Below are 13,371 nucleotides of genomic sequence, written 5' to 3'. Positions count from 1 at the left end.
ACCGTTCCCTCTTCTCTGTCCTTGTCCGCTCCCATGATGCTTTCTATATTCCAGCTGTTTGTCTTGATTGTAAAGTCCTCAAAGTTGGCTCCACATTTGAGAGCAGTAGGGCTCAATTCTGACCAGCATCAGAACCATCTTTGCAACTTTGGAAGATATGCAGATTCCCAGGCTCCATCCTGAGCTGCCATAGTGGTTCTGGGGTGATGCCCAGGAACCCGTAATTTTAGAAAACTTTTTGCATACACCCAGGGCTGGACTTCTGAATTTCCGGTTCCACATGCGAGGAACTTGGGAGTCACCACTCTGATCACACAAGTAAAAAAACTGAACAGACTGAAAACTATATAATCAGGGAATTAACGTGTCATAAAAATCACACCTGTTTGACTCACTTTGGGCTGACATTTAGCGAAAGCCTCTCTGCCCTGCCCTGCCCTTCCGCCGCGTCAACCAGATCTGCCACCAGCCGAGTCATGATCCTCCCATCCTATGTTTGTGCAGTTGGTTTGGGGACTCAAAGGCAGGCTCCCCTTGGAGCATTTGAATTAGTCCACATTCTGGCCCAATTAGTCTCCTTTGATCTTGATCCTGTCACCCGATATATTCTCTATGCTATTTTTTTTAAAAACTTTTAATTTCATATTGGGGTATAGGTGATTAACAAAGCTGTAATAGTTTCAGGTGGACAGCAATGGGACTCAACCACACTTGTATCCATTTCCCCCCAAACTCCCCTTCCATCCAGGCTTCCAGGTAACATTGAGCAGAGTTCCCTGTGCTGTACAGTATATGGTTTTGTTGATTATCTATATTAAATATAGCAGTGTGTACATGTAGATCCCAAACTTCCTAACTATCCCTTCCCCTGATCCTTCCATTCCCCCATCCACCATGAGGTCTGTGAGTCTGTATCTGTTTTGTAAATAAGTTCATTTGTATAATTTCTGTTTAGATTCCGCATATATGATTCCTCCCGGGTCAGGAAGGTCTGTGGAGAAGGGATAGGCTACCCACTCCAGTATTCTTGGGCTTCCCTGGTGGCTCAGCTGGTAAAGAATCCGCCTGCAATGCAGGAGACCTGGGTTTGATCTCTGGGTTGGGAAGATTCCCTGGAGAAGGGAAAGGCTACCCACTCTGGTATTCTGGCCTGGAGAATTCCATGGACTGTATAGTCCGTGGGGTAGCAAAGAGTCAGACACGACTGAGTGTCTTTCACTTACTCACTATACGATCCCACATATAAGGGGTATCCTACCATATTTCTCCTTATTTATCAGCCTTATTTAACACCCTGTCTGACGCACGTGTGCTTCAGTCCAGGGGTGATGTCCGTATCACCCAAACGACCCTTTATGTCCCTCCTCTCCTTCAAGAAAAGGGAGCGGGGGATTTCTGATTCCTGTTCACCGTTGAATCGGCTGCTGTTTTCTGGCTGCAGTTTTCATCTCAACGCTGGGTGGCACTATCTTCCCATATTTTCCTTCTTCAATCACATGCTTTGCCCCACCAGCAGCAAAGGTGGGTGGAGGTGGCTGCCCCACCCTGCAGGCTCGCCCGCTCTTTTCTTGCCTTGGCTTCCTCCCCACACAGTAAGCTATAGAAGCCATGTGTCAGCTCTCTGGAATTTAGGGCTCACAGTGAACTCCAGGGCCATCCAGCTGCTCCCTCGAGGACATCTTGTAAGATTGTTTCCTGTGGCACATTTTCCTGTGGCCAGTTTTAGTTTTCAGTGACTCAGTAGGTCCTCAAATACTTTCCATGGGAAATACAACTCCGAGGTATCAGAAAATACTGTTCGGCAATGTTTCCTGATGAGTTTTGTGCACATTTTTCTTGACTTAATCGTATCCTCATTCCCTTTCCACCCCAGAACAGTGACCGATTCTTTTCCCTTCTCTCTGCTTCCACCCTGCAAATACTTGGAGACACTTCTCATATCCCGCTTGAGTCACCCTTTGGCACAGTCCTGTCTTTGGTTTTTATTGCCTCTGCTCATAAACCGCGCCCCCTGTACCTTAATAGCCCGAAATATCCCCTCTCTCCAGGGAAAAGGAGATGGGAGCAGCAGAGTTTCAGATGGGTTACGGAGGAAGTCACGTAACCATTGAGAGATGAGTCTGTAACCAAGGAGATGAGAGTCTCGGATGGGTTATGTGAGGAAGTCTAGAGGTAGATTTAGAGAGTGGAGCTGATGAAACTTTAGCTTTTGGTCCCCTACTTATTCAGGCCCCTTCCAAGACGCTTATTATTTAATTTGTACTTGTCATTTTGTACTATTGTTTTTAAAGAGGGCCTTCCAAATTATATTATTTTAGCCTTCCCAAAGCCTAGCTCTGGGCTTCTCTGGTGGCTCAGACAGTAAAGAATTAGCCTGCAATGCAGGAGACCTGGGTTTAATCCCTGGATAGGGAAGATCCCCTGGAGAAGGAAATGTCTACCCAATCCAGTATTCTTGCCTGGGAAATTCATGGACAGAGGAGCCTGGTGGGCTACAGTCCATGGGGTCGCAAAGAGTTGGACACGACTGAGAGATTAACACTAAGGCCTAGCTCTGGGAGAGGAGCCTGGTGGGCTAGAGGCCATGGGATTATAGAAAGCTGGACATGGGTGACTTAACATGCACATACCCGAAGGAAGATGTGCATTTAGTGTGCGTGCCTGTTTGACTGGCTGGCTCCTAGCTGCAATCAATGTTGAGACCGCGCCCCCCGCCCCAATCCCCTCCCCAAGGACCCTGGGCCACAATGTTCAATTTCCTCTTTTTGACAAAGCATGAGTTTCTCTGCCTGACCACAAAAATCAGAGCTGAGTATCCCACTCACTTCCTTTCATTGTAATTTGAGCATGTTAAGGTTTTGTTCCTTCTCTTTCTTCTCTTAAAGTAATTGCTAGTCAATGCCACATAAATATAATGTGAGTAGGCTCAGAAGCTCCTGACTCAACACAGATGAGAAGATTCCATGTCTCAGAACATTACTGAACTTTGGTGTGTTGGACTCTGATCCCCTCAGGGCACCTCCACAGGGATGTACGTGCAACTGAACGTTTGTGACATCACAAAGCCAAGGGCTGGGACCAACTTATCACTGTTAAGGTCCTCAGTTACTGTACCCTGCACTGTCCCAAAACACGTTTACTAGGTATGAAAAAAAGAGAAACTGGTCTTGGGACACCCACACATACTTTGTGAACAGGAATTCAATTTGGTTTGTGTCTACTCTGGAGATTAGAAGTGATTAAAACAATGGGTTAGAATGCTGAGATGCTGAACCAGTTCAGTTCAGTTGCTCAGATGTGTCCGACTCTTTGTGACCCCACAGACTGCACGCCAGGCTTCCCTGAACCAGGAAAGATTGCAAAGCACAGCCCTTCCCTCAGGTCCAAGCCTGGGGCTATGGATTCCAGTTTTTTTTTTTTTTTTTAAATTCTTGCATATATCCATTCTGGCATCTTGTCCCAAGAAAGATTTGTTTGGGACCGTTGTTCACTCACTCACTCGTGTCCGACTCTTTGCTGCCCCATGGACTGCAGCACACCAGGCTTCCCCGTCCTTTACTATCTCCCGGAGTTTGCTCAAACTCATGTCCATTGAGTGGGTGGTGCTAGCCAACCATCTCATCCTCTGTTGTCCCCTTCTTCTCTTGCCCTCAATCTTTCCCAGCATCAGGGTCTTTTCCAACTAATTGGCTCATCACATCAGGTAGCCAAAGAATTGGAGCTTCAGCTTCAGCATTAGTCCTTCCAATGATATTCAGAGTTGATTTCCATTAGTTTGGGACATAGATAGTATACTCTCTATCCTCCCAGGAGTCAGATTTCTGACCCAGGCCCTATTAACTAATTCTTTTCTGTTACTAAGTAGACGAAAGGTTGGAATACAGTGTAAATGTTGCGGTTGTTATTGGCTCTGGTCTACACTGCTCTGTTCTGTGTGCCTTCTCCTGTAACTCATCACATGGTTTACTTGGCTGGTCTGTTCACTTGACTAACTTTCTAGATACAGTGGCAACTATGTCTTATTCATTGTTGATCCTCAGAGCCTAGCCCCAACAGCCACAAATGAATGGAATGAATGAATGAAGTGCGTAATGGAAACCCGGCTCACAGATACAATTAGGAAGACCATGGCTGAAGATATGATCTTGAAGAAGTGTCCAAACAGCCTCCTATGGTGAAAGGGACAGGGATCCTCCTGCTTCACAAAGGAAAGAGCAGGGAGAAGTTGCAAAGAGGGTTCACAGACACACCCTAGGCCTTCCTACACAGAAGCGCCCTGAATTTCATCAAACAGACCCTGTGCCAATACGCTTCCTCCCACCTGTGGAAACATTCCTGCTGCTTGATATGCCAAGCCCAGAAAACAGCAGTGATCTCACGAGCAAGTATTATCTTCAGTTCACAGAGACTAGGGTACAATCAGATTGCTCAGAAGCCAGTGACAGACTGGAAATGTTATATCCTTTCCCAAGCCCTGTGATTCCCTCCTGGCTGGAGCCCTTTCGGATGGTAGATCTCAAATGTCCAAAGTTCTGAGGTTCTGTAGCCCATACTACAATTGTTACTTCAATGCCTCACACATGACACATTTACTAAGGACGATTAGCAACATTTGCTCAGGACATTTTGATATCCACTTCCCAGCCCTAATGGGAAAACTAACATCACTAAAGTGCCCATGCCAAGTGTCCAAAATACTAAAGCCGCTACAGGACATTGAGCTCCGAGGTGTCCCAGCTTCAGGTTAATTCCTAATGCAATCATGCTTCATGTTCACATGGCCCCAGACACTCACAGAATAAGAAAAAGACTCCAGTTTCCTAACATGGGCCCCGAGTTCTGGGAACACCTACTTCTGTGCAGTGGGGAGGGCCAAAGAAAATCATTTGCGGGGGCTCTCTTCTCTGTGGCTTTTCCCGTTCCTCTTTTTAATGGAATTGTTTGAGGGCTTTTGCAAATGCAGTCATTTCCAGGAGAGGAAGCCGCCTTCCTTCATGCCTCAAGCAGCTGGAGTGAATCAGAGGGGCAGTCCCATCTGGGCATCCTGTGGGGCAATCGCTCACGCGGGGGTGACGGAGCTCTCGGGGACTGCTGGGGCGGGGCGGGGGTGGTGGGGTGTCAAGGACAGGCTGGGAGGGCAGGGGCCTAACGGGAGTGGCCTCTTAAGGGGTGCCCCCCGTTTGCATCAGGCATGCGCCCCCGACCCCGTCCCTTCCTTCTCTGCCCTCTCCCCCAGCTTCCCCCGGCAGTCTCAGGGCCGGAACGTCGGGCTAGTTCCCGCGGGCCTCCTCCCATCCGCTAGTAACACGCCCGCCCTCGGTTTACTACGGCGCCCGGTCGCCTAGCAACGGGAGAGCGTTGCCAAGGTGACGGGCAGGAGCCTGTTTTGAATCATTTGGCTAGGCCCAGCCCTGCGGCGGAGCGCCGGGATGTCCCGAGCGGGTGGGGCTCCCCGACCAGGGCCTCTCCATCTTCCTGGAGGGGGACGGGGACGGCGTCCCGAGGGTCCTCTCAGGCGGGGTGGGCGGAGGGAGTGCGGAGATCCCCGTTCATCCACTGAATTCCGCTCACGAGCCGGTGGGTCGGGAGGAGCTGAAACCCAAGTCTAAGGTCTCCGCGCACCCTGCCCCCTTCCCACAAAGTTACGCCCGGCTCCTGTTCTGCAGAAAGGCCTTGTCTCTGCCTCATTTCGTGGGTCCGAGAGACGGAACTTCGAGGCCACCAACCCACAGCAGATCTGAGTTCTAGTCCCTGCCCCACCCCACGACTCTGCTAAAGATTTTGGCCAAGTTCCCTAACCTCCCTGAGCGACTGTTTTCTCAGAGGCGAATTAAAGAGAGTTTGTCCTCCCCGGTTACCCCGTCCCTGTCCCAAACGGTTTGGCAGTCCCTCCACTGACGTTTAATCCTCACTACCAGGAGAAGTCAGAACCCCAGTGTCTCAAGGCCACACGCTCGTAAACGCAGAGTCAACTTGGAAACCTCCTGAGTCAAGACCAGGCCGCCCCTCGGTCAAGGCGAGGCCTGGTCACCCTTACCCATGGCCCAGTTATGAGAGCGCATTCAGAATGAGGCAACAGATTGCCTCCTTTAAACTTCACTGGTGTATACTGATAAACGGACTCTCCCATCATTTCCTCTGTATCTCTCCTCGTAAACCAATAAAGTTTTTTTTTTTTTTTCACTGCGGCTAGTCCTAGCTGTATTCCCTTCTGAGGGGTGGCCTATTCATGATCTAATCGCTTAGGGAGATTCTGAACCAGGGAAGTGGGCTGAACCCAATAATCTGGTGGTTCTTCAGAACTGTGAGCTCTTCTCTGAGGCTCCGGAAGTGTCTTTTTTTGTTGTTTTTAGAAACTCCTTTTTTTCTGAGATCTCTAACTTCCAGCCCATAAACAGTGCACCACATTGCTCTGTGTGTGTGTGTGTGTGTGTGTGTGTGTGTGTGTGTATATTTTGTTTCTCAAGCTAATTGTAAGTTTCATTTTTATCCCCTGGGAAAGGTAAGATATAGGAGAATGAACATCATTTCTTTTTTCTTTTTAGTAACCCTGTGAGCTGCGAGCTGGGAGCTGCCAACTTTCTCAAAATGGAAGGCAAGTCACTTCCAGATGTGCCTTCTCCGCTAAACAAGCCAAGATGTCTTTGTTGGCTGTGAGTGTCTTTCTGGGTCTGGAAGTGTCTCTGCAGATTCTGAGACCAGGAAGAGCCCAAGATTGTGCTGTCCTTTCTTAGTTCCAGCAGATTTTGGATTGGAGCTGGTCATGGGAATGCCTCAGCATCTCTTTCAGTTCACTGGAGTGATAGATGGGTTTATCACTGCTATCACTTCCATGCCATTGGGCCTTTTCCAGGGACTAGATTTTGTAGTAGAAATCATACAGATGGAGAGGGAAAAAAGACCTAGAAGACATTAAGCTGCCCTGGGAGCAGAGGAAAGGTGTGATAAGAGACAAAGGAGAAAGAAATGGGAGTTTTAATGGAACATGATGACAGAACAAGAGGCCAGGGTAGGGCCATCACTGGGCTTATCAATAAAAACGGGGCTCAAGTAACACATTTTTACTCCATTTTGGATAACCCTACCAAGTGTTCTCAAGCTCCTTACGATGAGTTTGTATAACCCATATTACACATCCAGTAGTAAGGGACTACACATGAGATAGTCATGAGATTTCAAAATTTAAGGTACCTACCTTCTGGGTGAGACAAACATTTTGAATCAGCTGAGAGGAATTGCTCATTCACTTTTGAAGCTATGAGGCAGAGGGGTTTCAGTGTTTCTTCTGTCTTAATTGGTTGCGTGGGATGAGCCTTGAGTGTGAAGATGAATCAGAGCCCCTCTTGCCAGCAGAGGGGTCAGGTGGTATGAGGTAGGCTGGAGAGGGTGTCCTCTCATAACCAGGACACGCTGGGGTGGGGCTGGCTGACCCAGGAGGCTGCTTCTGTGACATCACAGTGGCAGGCAGGGGTCTCCCTGCCGCTCACTCTGCCTCCTCCCCCCACCCTCAGAAGGACTGGGGCCACTCTGGGGTTACTGCCCAGAGGCCAGCATGTCTTTTGTGTCCTCCAGATCTTATGCTTTTATTGCTGTGCATAAGAATCACCTGGGCATCTTAGTAAACTATCAGCTTCTGAAAGTCGGGAATGGCTCCCACGGGACACTGACCAGCCCTCACAGGGTTGTAAGACCCTAGACCAGTGCTGCCCTAAAGAAATGCGATATGAGCCAGAGATGTAATTTAAACTTTCCCAGTCGCCACATTAGAAAACAAAGTAAAACTGAGACACACACTGCAATCTAACAATGATATTTTATGCAGCGCTGTTGTTGATGTCAAACGCAGGCCTCCCTCAATAAAGTTGAGTCCAGTGGAAAAGTCATCTACACTGGGAAAGGTTCTAGTTCATTTAGACTAGTTTGCTATTTTAATAAGTACATAATGAGGATTTAGGAGCTTCTATTAAAAATATCATTTTATTTACAGTTGTGTTGGGGCTTTGTACTGCTGGTGGGCTTTCTCTAGTTGTGGCGAGTGGGGCTCCTCTCTAGCTGCAGCACGTGGGCTTCTCATTGCTGTGGCTTCTCTTGTGCAGAGCGCAGGCTCTAGGTCACATGGCTTAGTAGCTGTGGCTCGTGGGTTCCAGAGCTCCGGCTTGGTCATCGTGGTGCACAGGCTTAGCTGCTCTGCGCCATGTGGGATCTTCTGGGACCAGGGATGGAAACTGGGTCCCTTCCATTGGCAAGCAGATTCTTCACCACTGGGCCACCATGGAAGTCCTGCTTCCATTTTTAAAATGTAAATTAAAATGAAATACAATTAGAAATCCAGTGCCTCAGCTGCACTCCTCCAAGGGCTTAAAGAGCTTGGTAGCTACTGGACAGCTCAGCTCTGGAGCATCCCCAGAGAAGGTCGTGATGGACAGAAATTAGCACTCTAAAGAACTAAGAAACTAGTAGATGTTCACTAATGTTATTTTAATAAGTACATAATGAGGATTGGAGCTGTTAACACTGAGGCTTGAAGAGCGTTTTCCAACCAAGGGTCCGGCTGGGGGCTTTCTGCCCTGTGCAGTGCCATGCTTAGTCCACCTCTGAGCTTTTACCTAGGTACCCCTCACTGAGATTCCTTCTTCTTCCTGTCACCCCACCTAACTCCTACATGACCTTCAGGGCATATGATTCCACCCTAAATTCCATCCAAAGTCTCACCCTGTTACTCTAGCCATCATTTCTCTGCCCGCCCTCAGAGCCTGCACTGCATGGACGGTCTCGCTGTGCTGTGGGGGGCTTTCTTCCACGGGCTCTCACACTGCTTGCTTTGTTTCAGGAATGTTAGCCCATCTCGCTTATGAAATTTTAAGCTGTTGGAGGACAGAACCTGCTTCTTTATTTCTGTTGTGCTTAATATAGTGCTAAGGGTGTAATAGCTGCTCAACAAATATTATTTTGTTGAATGGACTGATACCTAAGGAAATGTCCAAGAGAAAACATCAGATCTAAAAGTAGCAATAACTTGAACAAAAGGAATAGCACGCCTTGTTCTTGGCACATCTCAGTTTGATCAAGATGTCAGGTCACCCTAAGTTAATTTATAAATTTAATGGAACCCTGATACAAATACCAAGGAGCATTTAAAAAGAGCAAGACAGATTGATATTAAATTCCTACGGAAAAATAAATGCATGAGACTAGCTAGGAAAACACTGGAAGGAAAGAGCTCAGAGGGGGGTTGTGTGTGTGTGCTCAGTCGTGTCCAACTCTTTGTGACTCCTTAGACTGTGGCCCGCCAGCCTCCTCTGTCCATGGAGTTCTCCAGGCAAGAATATTGGGATGGGCTGCCACTTCCTCCTCCAGGGGATTTTCCTGACCGAGGACTGAACCTCTGTCTTCTGCATCTCCTGCATTGCGCTGGCAGGTGGAGTCTCTACTACCTTGCCATTAGACTTTATAGCATGCTTCAATATGTCAGAGGGGGATTAGCCCGAACATATGGCATGCTGTAAAGCTTCTACACTTAAAATAACATGGTACTAACTGGGGCATGGCTAGATAAACAGACCAGTGGAGGAGAAGAGAAAGTCCAGAAATAAGCACAGCTACAAATAAACCCCCAGCATCTGACAAGGCTGATGTCTGTAATCACCAGGGCAAAGATGATCTTCTAACAAATAGTGTTGCCATTTAGAAACTGACAGCCATTTAGAAAAATATAAATTATATCCATTTTTATACCATATATAAAAACAAACTCCAAATGAACTAGAGATCTGAATGCAAAAATGAATTATACAAATACAGAAGAAAGCATGGGTAAATTTCTCTATAACTTAGATGTAAATAAAGGCTTTCTGAAAAGTGAAAGTGTTAGTTGCTCAGTCCTGTCTGACTCTTTGTGACCCCATGGACTTTGTGAGCCCATCGGGTTCTCCTGTCCATGGATTCTGTGGGCAAGAATACTGGAGTGGGTTACCATTTCCTCTTCCAGGGGAAACTTCTTGACCCAGGGATCTAACCTGAGTCTCCTGCGTTGCATGCAGATTCTAACTGCATGCACCAGGCTTTCTAACTATGTCTAAAAATACAGCTGTTAGAAAAAATATGGATTTGACCACACTGAAAAACAAAACAAACTTCATGGCAACAATCACCATAAACAAAAAACAAACTGGGAGAAGATATCGGTAATATGTATGACAGATAAAAGCTTAATAACCCTAATATATAGAAAAAATTATAAAAATTAAGGAAGGAAAATGGCCAAAATGCCTATAGAAAAACGGGCAAAATACAGAAACAGGCAAGGCACAAAAAGAGACATATAAATGGCCCTAAATACATGAAAATATGTTCAACTTCATTTATCGTAAGAGTCATGTAGATTAAAACTACAAGAAAATCATTTATTTGTCAGATTGACAAAGCGGAAAAGCCTGACAATAAATCCCTTATGATTATACAGTGGAAGTGAGAAATAGATTTAAGGGACTAGATCTGATAGATAGAGTGCCTGATGAACTATGGACGGAGGTTCGTGACCTTGTACAGGAGACAGGGATCAAGACCATCCCCATGGAAAAGAAATGCAGAAAAGCAAAATGGCTGTCTGGGGAGGCCTTACAAAGAGCTGTGAAAAGAAGAGAAGTGAAAAGCAAAGGAGAAAAGGAAAGATATAAGCATCTGAATGCAGAGCTCCAAAGAATAGCAAGGAGAGATAAGAAAGCCTTCCTCAGCAATCAATGCAAAGAAATAGAGGAAAACAACAGAATGGGAAAGACTAGAGATCTCTTCAAGAAAATTAGAGATACCAAGGGAACATTTCATGCAAAGATGGGCTCGATAAAGGACAGAAATGGTATGGACCTAAAAGAAGCAGAAGATATTAAGAAGAGGTGGCAAGAATACACAGAAGAACTATACAAAAAAGATCTTCATGACCCAAATAATCACGATAGTGTGATCACTCATCTAGAGCCAGACATCCTGGAATGTGAAGTCAAGTGAGCCTTAGAAAGCATCACTACAAACAAAGCTAGTGGAGGTGATGGAATTTCAGTTGAGCTCTTTCAAATCCTGAAAGATGATGCTGTGAAAGTGCTGCACTCAATATGCCAGCAAATTTGGAAAACTCAGTAGTGGCCACAGGACTGGAAAAGGTCAGTTTTCATTCCAATCCCAAAGAAAGGCAATGCCAAAGAATGCTCAACTGCTGCTACTGCTGCTAAGTCACTTCAGTCGTGTCCAACTCTGTGTGACCCCATAGACGGCAGCCCACCAGGCTCCCCCATCCCTGGGGTTCTCCAGGCAAGAACACTGGAGTGGGCTGCCATTTCCTTCTTCAGTGCATGAAAGTGAAAAGTGAAAGTGAAGTCGCTCAGTCATGTCCGACTCTTAGCGACCTCATGGACTGCAGCCTACCAGGCTCCTCCGTCCATGGGATTTTCCAGGCAAGAGTACTGGAGTGGGTTGCCATTGCCTTCTCCAAAGAATACTCAAACTACCGCACAATTGCACTCATCTCACATGCTAGTGAAGTAATGCTCAAAATTCTCCAAGCCAGGCTTCAGCAATATGTGAACTGTGATCTTCCAGATGTTTAAGCTGGATTTAGAAAAGGCAGAGGAACCAGAGATCAAATTGCCAACATCTGCTGGATCACTGAAAAAGCAAGAGCTCCAGAAAAACATCTATTTCTGCTTTATTGACTATGCCAAAGCCTTTGACTGTGTGGATCAGAATAAACTGTGGAAAATTCTGAAAGAGATGGGAATACAGACCACCTGACCTGCCTCTTGAAAAACCTATATGCAGGTCAGGAAGCAACAGTTAGAACTGGACATGGAATAACAGACTGGTTCCAAATAGGAAAAGGAGTATGTCGAGGCTGTATATTGTCTCCCTGCTTATTTAACATATATGCAGAGTACATGATGAGAAACGCTGGGCTGGAAAAAGCACAAGCTGGAATCAAGATTGCCAGGAGAAATATCAATAACCTCAGATATGCAGATGACACCACCCTTATGGCGGAAAGTGAAGAGGAACTAAAAGCCTCTTGATGAAAGTGAAAGTGGAGAGTGAAAAAGTTGGCTTAAAGCTTAACATTCAGAAAACTAAGATCATGGCATCTGGTCCCATCACTTCATGGGAAATGGATGGGGAAACAGTGTCAGACTTTGATTTTGGAGGCTCCAAAATCACTGCAGATGGTGATTGCAGCCATGAAATTAAAAGATGCTTACTCCTTGGAAGGGAAGTTATGACCAACCTAGACAGCCTATTAAAAAGCAGAGACATTACTTTGGCAACAAAGGTCCGTCTAGTCAAGGCTATGGTTTTTCCTGTGGTCATGTATGGATGTGAGAGTTGGACTGTGAAGAAAGCTGAGCGCCGAAGAATTGATGCTTTTGAACTGTGGTGTTGAAGAAGACTCTTGAGAGTCCCTTGGAGTGCAAGGAGATCCAACCAGTCCATTCTGAAGGAGATCAGTCCTGGGTGTTTTTTGGAAGGACTGATGCTAAACCTGAAACTCCAGTACTTTGGCCACCTCATGCAAAGAGTTGACTCATTGGAAAAGACTCTGATGCTGGGAGGGATTGGGGGCAAGAGGAGAAGGGGACAACAGAGGATGAGATGGCTGGATGGCATCACGGACTCGATGGACGTGAGTCTGAGTGAACTCCGGGAGTTGGTGATGGACAGGGAGGCCTGATGCGCTGGGATCCATAGGGTTGCAAAGAGTCGGACACGGCTGAGTGACTGAACTGAACTGAACTGAACTGATGAGTGCTTCCTCCCTTGATCACAGAAATTCAACTTCTAGGAATTCCCCATTGAAGTTGTACCTCAAAGATATGAAAATAAATATGCACAAAGTTGTTCACTGCAGTGTTATTTATAATTGTAAAATACTGGAAACTACCTATATCTCCAAGCATAGGAGATGGGTTGAATAAACTACGGTATATACACACAATGAAATACTGTGATCTGTATTTGAAAAAAAAGAAACCCACAAAATAAGGGCGATTACTCTGAACTATTAATATCAAATGATTTCTAGGAAATACTAACTGAAAGCGTGGAAAGTACAAAAGAGGATACATAGTACACCATCTTTTGTGTAAAAAGGGAGCGGAAATAAAACATACGTATACCTTATTGTTACCAAAAGAAACACAGGAAAGATAAATCAGAGAACAATCAACTTGATTACTTACTGGAGGGAGGGGTTGGAAGTGATTCAGGAGGGAGTGACACTTCTCTGTGAATAATATTGTTTGTATAGTTTGACTTCTGGAAGCATGCTAGTCTTCTACATATTCAAAAATAAAGTTAAAGCAAGACGGGAAGGGAAAGAAGAATCTAAAC

This window comes from Ovis aries, chromosome 3 (assembly GCF_016772045.2).
Source record: "Ovis aries strain OAR_USU_Benz2616 breed Rambouillet chromosome 3, ARS-UI_Ramb_v3.0, whole genome shotgun sequence".
Taxonomy (NCBI): Eukaryota; Metazoa; Chordata; class Mammalia; order Artiodactyla; family Bovidae; genus Ovis; species Ovis aries.
Note: the sequence above shows the minus strand (reverse complement) of the source record.